The 12,409-nt window shown below is 41.5% G+C and overlaps 1 protein-coding gene across 2 annotated transcripts in view; it reads right to left on the bottom strand.

The window, feature by feature from the left end:
* Positions 1 to 8,430, bottom strand: part of mtm1 (myotubularin 1) — a 50,865-nt gene extending 42,435 nt beyond the window's left edge. The window contains exon 1 of one of the 2 annotated variants that reach the window (XM_034615353.1): positions 8,343 to 8,430. The gene's annotated coding sequence lies outside the window, so the exon portion shown is untranslated. The remainder of the gene's footprint in view (positions 1 to 8,342) is intronic. The other variant, XM_034615354.1, reaches the window with a different exon arrangement.
* Between the last annotated feature and the right edge of the window lie 3,979 nt (positions 8,431 to 12,409).

Genomic DNA, 12,409 nt, shown 5'->3' on the forward strand with positions numbered 1-12,409 from the left:
ATATAAAAATAAATCTGATTTATAAAACAGTGCATACCTGATGCAATGTTCACTTTATAAATCACAGTCCACCTGGAAATGTTTGTACGTGGGTCTGCCTCCAAGTCTGCCCTGTACACCATTTACACCCCCACATTTAACCATAAATGGTCAATGCAAAGCATCATGAATATTAAATTATCCTGCTGACCAATGGGTTTCCACGGTGAATCACATTCTGACACCGACATAGTAGTGTTTGTTATTGAGGTGGAGAGCGATTTTATGGGACAGCAGTGATGTCATTTATAAAGAAAAATACACTGATACACTGCCGCTGCTGCTGATAATACAGTGAGTGACTGAGTGTGATAGAGAGAACGGAGCCTGAAATAAAAAATATATTATTCACGGAGACAAAAACATTTTATTCCGTCGGTCGACCTGTGTAATACTGGACTAAATTCAGCACAAAGATCCAAGATCACAGATCTATAAAATCTATCTCAGATGATCAGTCATCATCATGGGACAAAAAATCTTTGTGATCGATGAACACTTGTTTCCTCCTCATCCTTCCATTTGTGTGCATCCATTAGGCAGCATTACACACTAGTGTCACCACAGTATTTATATATTTAGAGCCATCGGACCGATTACTTCACACATCAGTGGATCCTAACCTCCACTCTAGGATACAGTATTATTTGGAAATGGAAGTTTGAAAGTGAATAGTATTTCTTTTTTGTGAGTGATATCCAGTGCACTCTGTCATGTTTACTGCTGCGATTTTACGCACACTCGTCCTTGATGATGCAGGCACAGTGTTAGAAGATATTATTAAAAACAATTAACTACTCTGCTGTTTAAGGGTATCTGAACGTAATTGAAAGTAAGATATTTTATATATTTATCAATTGAAGGTTCTTATGGAAATGATATGTAACGCGAGCACAACTGTAGCTGTTGGTTTTAATGTTAATGATGAAGTGGATTAATATTCTGGCTTCAGTTCACTACCTCACATCAGCATCGTCATTTTCCCATCTCCAAAACATTTGTATACGCATGGGTTAGAGTTAGCGTGGAAATGCGCACATTTTACCATCAATTTTGTTTTGCGTACGCAAGTTTCATGCCCCGTTTTGCGCATACACAACGGTTATAAATGAAGCCCCTGAGGCTGAAGACCTGTTGAAACTCAACATTTTGAACCGGAATGAGAACGACACTAAACTAACAAAAACAATGAAGACAACCATTCTAATTACCTCACTGACAAATATCAGGATCACACCACAAATGACCTTCTTGATTGGGCTTAGTTGATCCAAGGTTCAGCAACAAGATAGAGGGAATACAAGCCTGAGCGGTGTCTGAGCTGTAGTCCCTGCTGACCGTACAAGCACAGAATCCAGCAGCATTGGCCTAGCCTACATCTACCTCCACAACACAGAGCCCCGAGGAACACAGACCAGCTTTTTGCAAACCTCAGGAACCAAAACCAACAGACTTTGTAAACGTATTAAATGTATGTCAAGCTGGAGGAGATGGTGTCGCGCTCCATTTGGTTTGACGCAGTTGGCGCAGCGTGAATGATAGAAACACAGAGAGAAGTAAATTACTGATACTAAAAACTGTAAAAAAAAAAAAGTGGAGCTGTAAATGGCTCCCTGGTGTCTGCCCCGAACTTGGTGGTGCTACAGCAGGGCTGTGAGCCTTCTCCCGGCTGTGGAGCTGTCCATGGTCTCTGCGTCCATAGCCAGGAAGTGTTTGTATATTTATTGCAAGTCATATCGTCATCACAATATTTAACAACTTTAAACCGATTGTACTTGAAGTCTCAGGATCTGTGTCCTTTAAGCTCATTTACAAAAGTTAGCAAAGGTTGAATACACGTCCAAATTCTTGTTCAATGTTCAGAACTTAATTAAAATCAGTTTGGCCACATTTATTTATTTCATGGGACTTTTATTTCATAATGCCACATTTATTTATTTCATTTTTTTTGTATGGTTTGGTTTTCAGGGCTGTATGTTATATTTGTGTGTTGTCCGTGCGGCTAGAGCTATTAGCTCGGGAGCACCCCGAAGTATTGGCTGGGACAAGTTGTCTTCCCCAATACAGACGGTTTGTAGGTGGATAAATACCCACCGCCAGTACGCACATGAAGAGTAGGGTGCAGTTAGTCAGTCTGGGCTAGGCAGTTAGGAGGGGGCGCTCCAGAAGTCAATCTCCCTGTGCTTTTGTATTGAGACTCAGACCGCCTGATTTTGCTCTTTTGGATGTGCTCGATGTATTTGTTTTTTGCTCAGTGTAAAATTAAATATTGTTTCTCCAGGGCAGTGCAATCTAAAACAAATAATTTAGTCAATTTTAAAATGAGTCAATAAATAGTCATATTTAGGTTAAAGCAGCCGTTCTTAAGGAATATGAACCTGTTCCTGAAGCATATAGGCAGACATTTAGGAATTGGAAAAATGGAGACAAGCAAACCTATGTTGAATTTGTCCAGGATATTTTGGCTCACTCATTGGTGCTCCGCTTTGAACAGTTCAAGAGCTCATTGCCTGCTCATCTTGCTACTTATGTCAATGAGAAAAAGGTGAAGACAGCATCAGCAGCTGCAGTGAGGGCTGATGAGTATGTATTAACACATGCTAGTGGCTAGGTATTTGGCCATGTCCACGGAGATGGACAGCAGAGGGAAGCTTTCAGGTTTAGGCCTGGTAAGTCTCTAGGTGGCACCTATAAGCCCACTCATCCAGCTGTGAGGCATGTTCCAGGGACAGATGGAAGGTTTGATCCAGCCAGGATATGTCATGCCTGTAAAAACAAGGGACACTGGAAAAGACAGTGTCCAATTAGTAAGACTATCAAAAAGTCAACCGATTCCAGTGATTATGTGAAGTCAGCTGGCATTGTAGCCTCTGCTCTGAGCACTGTCGAGCCTGATCTTCTTTTGGAGACTAATCCATCTAAGAGATATCGATGAGATGTATGCACCCTATGTCTCAGATAGGTTTGTGTCTCTAGATGGTAAGGAAAGGAAACCTGTAAAGATTTTGCAGGACACCAGGACTAATGAGTCTCATTTTGGATGGGATTTTGAATTTTTAATCCATACTGCTACGGCTGGAAAATCTCCTGTGCTGGGCATTGGTTTGGTTCCCCTGTGGGTTGCCTCTCATCGTTTCACCTCTTCTCTGATCTTGTGTGTGGAGAAGTTGAAATGGGTGTTTGTCCCCAGCTGCCAGTTCATGGTATAACTATTATTATGGGGAATGACTTGGCTGGTTCAAGGGTTTGGAAAGATTGTACACCTCCAGTGTATGTGAGTTCACCTTTGCATGAATCTAAGGAGCCAGATGAGTGTACTAAGCAGTTCCTTAAAAAATTGTCTTCCTGTGCAGTAACAAGGGCAAGGAGTAAGGCTAAGTTAGACCACTCTGATGTGTCTGAGCAGATCTAATTTTCTCAGGCAGGGGACCGGTCTGCTGTCACCAAACCTGACTGTTCAATGCCTCAAATGGAGGACTGTATAGATCAGGTAGGAAGTGCTAAATTTGTCACTAAACTAGACCTTCTAAAAGGCTATTGGCAGGTGCCACTAACAGCAAGAGCCAAAGTAATTTCATCTTTTGTCACACCAGGGGGGTTGTTCTCCTATTCTGTCATGCCGTTTGGGCTGAGGAACACTCCAGCTACATTTCAGCGCCTTATGAATAAGGTTTTAGCTGGTCTGACAGGGTGTGCATAAGACTTATTTATATGATGTAGTGCTCTTTAGTGACACGTTGGCAGTCCATATTCAGCATCTTAGTGTGATGTTTGACCGGTTGACAGAGGCAAACTTAATCTATCTAGCAAAGTGTGAGTTGGTTAAAGCGACTGTGACCTATCTGGGGAAGGTTGTAGGCTAGGTTGAAGTTCATCCTGTGCGTGCAAAGGTGGAAGCCATTGATAAATATCCATTGCCATCATGCAGAAAAAAATAGTTGCGGTTCCTAGGGTTAGTGGGGTATTACCGCAGTTTTTGCCGCAGTCTTTCAACAGTGGTTGCTCCACTGACTAACCTATTGGGAAAAAAAGACGTTCTTTGTCAGGTTTTCCTACTGTCAGGCTGTGTTTGATAATGTGAGGGAAATGATATATTCTGCTCCTGTTCTTGCAGCTCCTGATTTTGAAAAACCTTTTAAGATACAGGTGGATGCAAGCGAAATTGGTGCTTGCAGAAGGGGGCATTGAACATCCTGTCTGCTTCTTTTCACGCAAGTTTAATCAACACCAGTTAAACTATTCAGTTTTTGAAGTATATGTGGTCCCATCAACGCCAGTGAAAATTTATACAGATCATAACCCCTTAACATTCCTGTCAAGTATGCAAAATGGGGATCAGAGACTTAATGCGTTGGTTGCCGTTTCTTTGGTACACATGTGTATCATGACCAGACGAAAGAAAAAATGTCTCAAGGAGCATTATGAAAAACCCAACAGGAAGCTGAGCTAAGACAAGTCATAAAACCATGGTCAGAATTGTTTCCTCCCACCATGTAAACATTGAGGTGCGGCGAAGGTTGATCCTTCGCCATAGGAGACAAAGTTGTCATAACTCCACTTGTCCAATCAGCCCCAAAATTCTGTCACATAATCAGAGTCCAGGACTGATCAGCTCCATATGTCAATATTAACTCAGGATCATAGCGCCACCTACTGATCAGCGTGAAAATTAAGCTGTTTTTAACTCCTGTGTGCATTGTCCAACCGGCCCCAAATTTCTGACCTATGATCAGAGTCCCGACCTGAACAGATCTATTAGTCTGTATGTAGTGACAGTGATAGTGCCACCTACTGATCACTACAGGGCTCATAAGACGAATATATAATTGAAAAGAAGGGTCAAAAGAATTTGGTTGTGTTGAAATCTTTGGGATATTTAAAGTCCGACAAGAAGCAAAGTAGCGTGCACTGCAAACTGTGTCGAAAACATGTTCCCTCAAAGACAGGTCATACCACAAATCTTTTCCACCATCTGAAGCAGTGCCATCCTCAAGAGCACGCACAATGCAAGACTTTACAGTCACAGATACAAACAAGTGCTGGTGCCCCACCTAAATCAACCAGTGTTATACCTGCGCTTCAACAGACCACAGTGTCCACTTTCTCCAGCGCGATACCGTACGACAAAAAAATTAAGAGACAGTGATATCACAAATGCTATAACCTACTTTATTGCAAAAGACATGATGCCAGTAATCACGGTCGAAAACACAGGACTCAGCGATAAAGAGACAATGGAAGAGGAGCTTGACAATTATCTGCTGGCACCAGATGCAGATTGTGAAATGGATCTTCCACCCCTGCAGTGGTGGAAGATCCATGAAAGAAACTTCCCAAGAGTGAGCCGCCTGGCAAAGCGTTACTTGTGCATCCCTGCAACCAGTACCATCTCTGAGAGGGTTTTTAGCACAGGGGGTAATATTGTGACCTGCCACAGGGCAGCTTTAAAACCTGAGGCAGTGGACCGACTTGTCTTCCTTGCCCACAATCTGTAGTAGGGTAATGACTGCAGTACTGCACAAAGGGTGATTTATTGTGCCTTACTTTTTTTTGCCTTGGAGCATAAGCTGACCAAAATTGAGTGAATATGTCAATTTTGATTTCATTCTCCTTCATTTACATTTGAAAGCTGCTTGATTTTGTAGTGAGGATACAGATTGTTTTTATGTCTACATATTTGTGGGTCTGTTTTCCAACAATTTAAAAACTGTTGGAATCCATACAAAGAAAAGGAAACAGTATAGAGGTAGTTTTTTGGCGATTTTATTTTGTATTAATACCTACTTCATTTATCTGGACGTAATGTTTGTGTTCTTCTGTAAAACTTGAAAGCTTTAAGATTGTAGTTTTGGATTTAAGATTTTAGAATTAAGATTTTATTTATTTGGACAAAAAAAATGTGTGTGTTCTCCTGTAACACTTGAAGCTTTTGACTGGTCAGAATTAAGACTTTTGTTTATTATATATGTCTATTTTTTTTTTTTTTTTTTTAAATACAGTTGTATTATGTTCCACACTACATTTGTCATGTTCAACTTCTGACAGATAATAAATAATATTTAAACCAAAATGAACCTTGGGATATTTTCACATTTCACTTAGAAGTAAAAAGGAACCTTTAAGCTTGACAGAAACATTGATTTGATTTATATCGTGATATATATCGCCCAGCTCTAATACTCCTGTTTGCGCACAGCTAAATGCACATTAAAGGCCCTGTCGTCCTGTATGTGTCAGCGTCTCCTGTTGGAGTCTGATTCCTCCTCACACCATCGCTGACCTGCGCTCACTTTACACTTTACCAATTAACACCATCACTGATCAGAAGTTATTAGGACACGTACAGGGCTGACGTTTACTTTGTGTTTGTTTGATTCGCTCTAGAGTTTCAGAGACATGTTTAAACCTGATACACACGTAAGACTTAACGTGACGCACACAGCCAGGACATCAGGGTTAAAGTGCATGCACGGCAGTGTTTTAACTTCTTTGTTGCCGAAGAAGCGATGCCCCGTTTATCCGGGAACATAAATATGAATTCAGCAGGTTTAAATTAAGATCAGTTCTAAGTGTGTGATTAGAAAACATGAGGAGCAGAGTCACTTGTTTACCTGCGCAGAGTAATGCGCCTCAGTGCAGTGGTGCTGATTTGATTTATATCGTGGTAAATATCGATATCGACTGATATGGAAAAAATTATCATGATTAGATTTATTTCCATATCGCCCAGCCCTAACTAGAAACTATAGTAGGATAGAAAACATGCACATTGTGACTTAGTTTCCTTTGTTGTTGCCTGCTCTTGTGATAAACCTAGTGAATACTAAAGAAGACCATTGTCTGTGTGAACTGTTGAGTATTTAACAATTGTGTGAGTGTGAGGGTATTAAAATAAATTGTTAAGTAAGGCAGATATGTACTACTATATTTAAGTTTTTGTTTAAAACAATTTTTAAATAAATAATTATGAGAAGTGCCCTTTTTCTCACTTGAGCCCCTGTCCCCCAAAATGTCTGTGCACGTACCTGCTGCTGTCCCCCTTACGCCCGGGCCACATTGGCTGCGGGTGTGCCGCGGTCGTCTGTTGTTCACACTGGCAGTGTGTCTGATGTGGTATGCAGTTCACAGCAAAATAGACAGTGAAAATTATCTTTCACTACAGTTTCAATGTTTCTGTGGAATATGTCACAAACATACATATTTGCAACACTTCCTGTATTCATTTCAGAGGAAAAGCACTCCAGTGTTTCTGTTGACTGAATCCATTAATTTGTTTAAAAAAGATTTTTATTGTGAAATATTTGGAGGAGCGGAAGATGCATGGCTTCATACTGTATAGTACTGTTTTGTATTTGAGTTTAGAGGACTACTTCATAAAAGGAATTACAGTGGTCATATTTATGGCCATTTACAAGACAAATCCTATGTAAAAACATAGCGCTGGCAGTAGGTAAACTGAGAAGCTAAATATTGTAGCATTAAACAGCTGCTATAAATATGAATAGTTTGTATTGAACAGATATTAACGTGAACATTGTGCACTGAATAGATAAAGTGGCATAACTGTCTGTGTGTATGTATGCTTGTTCATTGAGCCTGTTGTAACATAAATTGAAAAAAATACTAAATATGATCTTCCTAAGTGGTTTTTGGGAGATATCGGTGTGGTAGATCTCGGCTTACATTTTGGAAATTAAAAAGTGATCTTGGGCTTGGAAAGGTTGGTCACCACTGCACTACACACAGCTGAGACACTTTCACCTCGACAGATCGACTAAATCTACAAATGGTTGATTTTAATCTGTGAGCAGAATAACTCTTACGTCAAAATGAGAGAGCTCTTGAAATTCGACATGCTGGCATTTCGTAAAAGCATTTGAAATACTTGTAATTCGGTGCAATTTAAGGTGGTCCGGTTACCTAGTTTTTTTCCACGGGCGAACGAAACCTGACAGCTAGGTTTCGGTATGGACAGCTCTTATGTATGGGGATCAAGTCAAACAGTGTCTTCTCCGCGATCGACAACTCAGCACGCATCAGAACCGGGTCGTGTTCTTGGTAGCGGGCAGGGAGGAGTCCCCCTAAACCCGTCCACTGAACTTTTCCAACTTGCTCATTCCAATAGATACAGCTGTGGAGTTGCACCAGGAAATAGCGTAGGCCTAGACAGTACGGCCGCTTGTTCAAGACGAAATTCCGGAGGCTTCTCGACCACAGTGCACTGAAACGTGCGGAAACCACCCCCCAAACAACGCGTACAAAGCCAACAAGTGGCTTATTTGTGGCAAAATGCCTTGACTTACCCGCAAAATGCGATTCTCCCGTGGCTGAATGTCGATTTGTTTCCCTCAAGCCACAGCAGGAACTTACTCTACGTCACGTGCCGGGCTGTCACGGCACCGATTGGCTGCTGGTCAAAACAGCTCTTAAAGGGAAACGCAGTTATCTGAGGGGTTCGCCATATTCCACATTTGGAATATCTAGCGGCTGTCGTTTTAAGTCATTTGTGTCCGATTTTTTTTAATTGGAAAACGTGCCATACAAAGACAATACATTGGTCAAATGTATATTCTATGAACAAAATGCGTGATGTAAATATAATTGCAAACTCTGTCTTCTTTTTACGGAATATAATGTAGCTCATCCAGCCAGAGGCTATCACACAAACAAACTGAATTTGAGAGCAGCAAATATGTTTTTAAAATGCACGGCTCCTTAGAGGAGGACAGAAGATAGATGACAGACATGGATGTTTAGAATAAACTACACTAATAACACAAATAACTAGACTGTCCTTCCCACCCTGGCAGCACACATTGACATGACCCCTGACACAATCTCACAAGTTTCATTGTATGGTATCACCAACTCCTTTAGGCTCGTCTGACAAAATTTCACAAGCACATTAAAATACGTACATTTTCACCAGATCTGACATACCTGCACAATTTGTTTGTGAGTGTGTTCTGGCACCAAAAAAGGTAATTCATTCATAAGAGTAAGAAGAGAATTAAATATTGGCTGTATTTAAAATAAATGAGTAGACAAAGTGACATATTAGGGGTGGGTGAAATAGACAAAATCAATTCATCACTATCTACAATGAAATACCTCAATATAGCCATTTTAAGGATAACCACTGGTTAAAAAACAGCCACTGAACTCACTCTGCAACCACTGAAACCAGGGATAGGCACTTGGCTATTATCACAGCATTACAATATCCATACTACCAGTCTTGAGTCTTTTATCACTGAAGCTATGAGTATATATCGCCCTGCCCTAAATATATATATATATATATAACGTAGTTTCCTGAGGGCTAATGTGAGGGAACTTGTTGTATTGCCTGTTCATATTTTAAAACTGCAGGATTATGATTTGATGACCCCAATCTATACAATTTAGCAAAACTATTTATTCAAATTAATAATAGAGACTCTACATAGAAATGTAAATATTATACAGTGTTAATCATATGACACACAGACCTGTCGGCTAATAAACCAGAGTGGTGAGTTGTCATCATGGGACAAAAAGAAATGTGATCGCTGAACGCTCGCTTCCTTCTCATCCTTCCATTCCATCACAGCATTACGCACTAGTGTCACCACAGTATTTTTATATTTAGAGCAATCTGACCGATAACTTCACACATCAGTGGGATCCTAACCTCCACCCTGGGATATTATTTGGAAATGGAAGTTTGGAAGTGAATAGTATTTCTTTATTTTTTGTGAGTGATATCCAGTGCGCTCTGTGCGCCTGATGGCACAGTCACGTTCACTGCAGTGATTTTACAAACACTCGTCCTTGATGATTAACGCACAGTGTTAGAAGATATTAAAAACTTAACTTAATTAATGACTCAGCTCTGCAACTCTGCTGTTTAATGGTATCTGATCATAATTTGCTGTAAATTGTTTTATATCTTTTTCAATTGAATGTTCTTATGGAACAGTTTGTCATGGTTACACACACACACACACACTCTCAGCATTTTCTGTCTCATGTTTTATGTCACTTCCTGTTTTACTTTGATACTCACGTTTGTCTCTGTTCTCTTAAAGTAACTTCACTCCTGCCCCTGTGTGTTTCACGGATTACCTGCCCCTCCCTAATATGTTTCACCAGTGTGTAGTTAACCTGATTTCTGTTTAGCATATATGGTCTGCGTCTCTTCCTGTCATGTGCAAGTTCGTCTTGTACGTAAAGTTCCAGCAATTTACCCACGTCTAGTCTTGTCTTGTGCTTTTGACCATGTTTTTGTATTTACCGACCTATCCTTAGCCTCACTTCTTTTTGATACCCCTGACTGAATAAACGACCCCTGTTTTTGGAAACTGGACATTGTTTCAGAGTTGTGCTTTGGGTTCTCAGTTCATGTACTCAGCCTTAACAGTATGAACTGGCCAACATGAACCCAGCCAACTCAGCTGCATTGCGCAACACCATCAAAACTAATGGAGAAAAGATCGTGAGACAAGAGGAGGAACTACGGAGTACCAGTCAACACACCCAGATGTTGACTTCATTTGGTTAAGCAGCTTACCTTCCTCACCAAGCATGTTCACTGACCCCATGAGACAAACAAAGCGAAGCAGCGAGCGGAAAGGCATCCACAGTTTCAGAAGTTTCAGCTTCACCTTTGTTCACGTCTGCAATGCCTCCCAGCGTCCCCATGACCAGACTCTCCTAGCCGGGATTGCACGGACTGGCACCTCAGTTAAAAGACCAGTTAGCTCCGCTAGATCTGCCCGATGATTTAGACTCGTTACCTGCTCTTGCCGTTCGCATTGATAAAAGACTGTCCGACCGTGAAAAAGAGAGACCCAGGGCTTCAATATTCTACCCTGCCCTGCGTCGATTGATTGTTACGACCCTGAGGTCGTGCGAAAGGTTCTATACATCGGTGTATGTGCTGTTAACTGCTGTGCCTGTGGTGTGGATCTCTCTCCCTCTCTCTCTCGCTCTCTGCTGTGATGCATGTGTGTGATGTGTTTCAGGTGTGTCTGGCTCGATGACTGAGTGGATGATTGACTGTGTGTGTAGGTTTGTTTCCAGGGAGCTGATTGGTTCCAGCCTCCAAGCTTGCAGGATAAGGAACGGCTGCATAGACTGGGAGACAGGTCGGGTGGTTCAGTGGGGACCGAACTGTATCAAGGACTGTTTTTCTGCCCATGTCAAGCCAGGAACTTTAATATGTGCCATGTCAGATGTGAACCATGGTAATGACTCTAAATATCCTAACTTGTCTCATATAAAGGAATGTTACCTCGACCTCAAGGAGGCATTTAACAAGGCCTGAGCCACCTCTCTTCACCCTCACAGACCTTACGACTGCGCAATAGATATCCTCCCAGGGGCTTTCTCTACTCTCTGTCTTCCCTTGAGCATATTACCATGAACAAATACATCAAGGAGTCCCTGGCTACAGGGATCATCCGACCCTTCTCAATCTCCAGCTGGGGCAGGTTTCCTTTTTGTTGGAAAGAAGGATAGTTCACTTCGCCCGTGTATCGACTACAGAGGACTCAATAATATCACCGTCAAGAACAGGTACCCTCTTCCTCTCATCTCCTCAGCCTTCGAACTCCTGAAAGGGTACAAAGTTTTTTCTAAACTCGACCTGAGAAAAGCTTACCACCTGGTTAGAATCAGGAGGGGAGATGAATGGAAGACTGCGTTTAACACCCCCAGTGGTCACTATGAATATTTAGTAATGCCCTTTGGGTTAAACAATGCACCAGCAGTGTTCCAAGCCTTGGTTAATAATTTATTGAGGGACATGCTAAACCTGTTTGTCTTCGTGTACCTGGATGATATTCTCATATTTGCCCCTGACGAGGAGACACACGTCCACCACGTCTGCCAAGTGCTGATAAAACACCTGGAGAAACAGCTGTTTGTCAAGGCCGAAAAGTGTGACACTGGACTTATATTGGCCAGGTGACCTCATGGGTCATGGGGCCCAGAGTGACCAATAGTGGTTGAAAGTTGTGTCCAGGGGCAGTTTTAACACCTAGGTGTGAAGTTGAAGCACCCTGGGAGATTGAGTTCTGGAGGCTCTCCTTTGTCTATAGAACAAAGGAAACATGTGGTTGCAGGCTTTGGCTACACATGTAGGCCCAGCTATTGTTCACAAATACTAGGTCCCAACATTGGCATACCTTATTATAATACTCGTGGGGCAACTCACGACTAGGAGAGTGGGGAAACTTCTAAACTAGTTACCAGTAAGACTACAAAAAGGTAAGCCATTGCGTGAAAGTTTAGATTGTAACTCTGAACATTTTGCAGTCAGTAGTCAACGGGCACCGTAATGTAATTGTAATTATACATCGCTATTGTAAAGATAACTAATAAACAA

This window comes from Hippoglossus hippoglossus, chromosome 18, assembly GCF_009819705.1.
Source record: "Hippoglossus hippoglossus isolate fHipHip1 chromosome 18, fHipHip1.pri, whole genome shotgun sequence".
NCBI classification, from domain to species: domain Eukaryota; kingdom Metazoa; phylum Chordata; class Actinopteri; order Pleuronectiformes; family Pleuronectidae; genus Hippoglossus; species Hippoglossus hippoglossus.